Source organism: Dipodomys ordii, unplaced genomic scaffold, assembly GCF_000151885.1.
Source record: "Dipodomys ordii isolate 6190 unplaced genomic scaffold, Dord_2.0 Scaffold157, whole genome shotgun sequence".
Classification (NCBI taxonomy): Eukaryota; Metazoa; Chordata; class Mammalia; order Rodentia; family Heteromyidae; genus Dipodomys; species Dipodomys ordii.
The window spans coordinates 2094288-2095875 of NW_012267373.1; positions in this window are offsets into that span (position 1 = coordinate 2094288).

A 1588-nucleotide genomic window follows, 5' to 3' on the forward strand; every position below is an offset into this window, starting at 1 on the left:
AGCAGGATAAAATGTTCAGGGGAGAGAGATAAATAAGTGCTATTGAAATGACACCCCTGATTGCTGCCTAAGCTGTTGGCTGAGGAGGTCTGCTTTAGCTGCCTAATTCATTATGTACAGTTGCCAGGAATCAGAAATACTCCCTCAGCATTCTGTGGATTCATTACACAGAATATTGTCTTCTCAAACCTCTCAGTTTCATCCATTAGCAATTGGGAGCCTGGATCTCGTTACAACATCAAAATATACTTTTGTTTATAAGTAGAAAATTCCCTTTTCTCCAAGATTATGAAAACTGAAATAGAAACATGGGAAAAGAAATGCTTGAAGTGAGAGAACAGTACGAGTTTGGTAACCAGAGGATAATTTAATAACGTCTGCTACTATTTTAACAAGGATTTGCTAACTGTTAATTAATTTGGTGAATGTTGAACATGTTATTTATTCACTGGCAAGTGGCTCTCCAGCTAGGATTGTAAATCCTGGGTGGTCATGATATTCCATAGTTTCCCCCACTGGCTGTGGAAGTAAATTAATGTCTTTCCAATAAATTAACATCTTCTTGGTAAATTAATATCTTCACAGTCCATGAGGAAGGTATCATCCAAACTCTGGATATTGGCTTTGTCTAAATTTAAGCTAAGTTCAAAGTTCACACTATTCAGATTTTAAGTGGATAGTAGCTGCTAAAAATGTATAAAGTTTTTCTAGAATTCCCAGTCCAAGACCTCCTGAGTCTCTTCCCACTAGACCTAACCTCCTCCTGTAGCAGAGGGCCAAATTTCAATTGTTTCACTTAGTTGCTTCCTTCTTAAAAGATCTATCCAGTTGCTGCACTGCCTCACTCTGGATTTTTGCTAGGCTTTTCCAGTGGTTAACCAGAAGCATCTATGGCAAATCACCAGCAGCGTATACATGTGAAGAGCCAGATTATGACCTGAGAAGACACAATTCTTATTCAAATCAGAAGTATTACCCTGCAGATGGAAACAAGGCATAGCCACAATGTTGATTAGCAAAGATTTATATTTCCAGGTGTTTCACTAAGAAAGGAAGAGCTAAACAAGATCAAAAGTTGCAAAGAAGCTGTTTGCCAGCGACTCACCTGTAATTCTAGCTATCAAGGGGGCTGAGGTATAGCCAGCTCTGGTAGAAAAACCTACAAGATTCTATCTACAAAATAGCCAGAAATGCTTGTCTAAAGGCATGTTTCAAGTAGAGCTCTGAGCAAGGAAGTTAAGTGATAATTAAGGTCTTGTGTTAAAATCCCAGTATGGGTAAAAAAAAAAAGTTGCAAAGACTTTACTAAAAGTTCTTAAGAAATATATATCTTCAGGTAGCTCCTGGTTATCACTTAGTTCAGCTTCTATCTTTCTCAGATCTCTTTGTTTTTCTTCTTTCTGCTTGTTTTGTTTCTTTCTATCAGTTCTTTTGCCACTGCATAATTTTCACTTTTCTTCCAAGGAATCTTCTTCTTTTATTTATTTATTTTTTATTTGTGAACATACTGTACAGAGGGGTTACAATTACATGGGCAGGATAATGCGTACATTTCTTACCAAGCATTGCAGCCTCCTCCTTTGGTTTA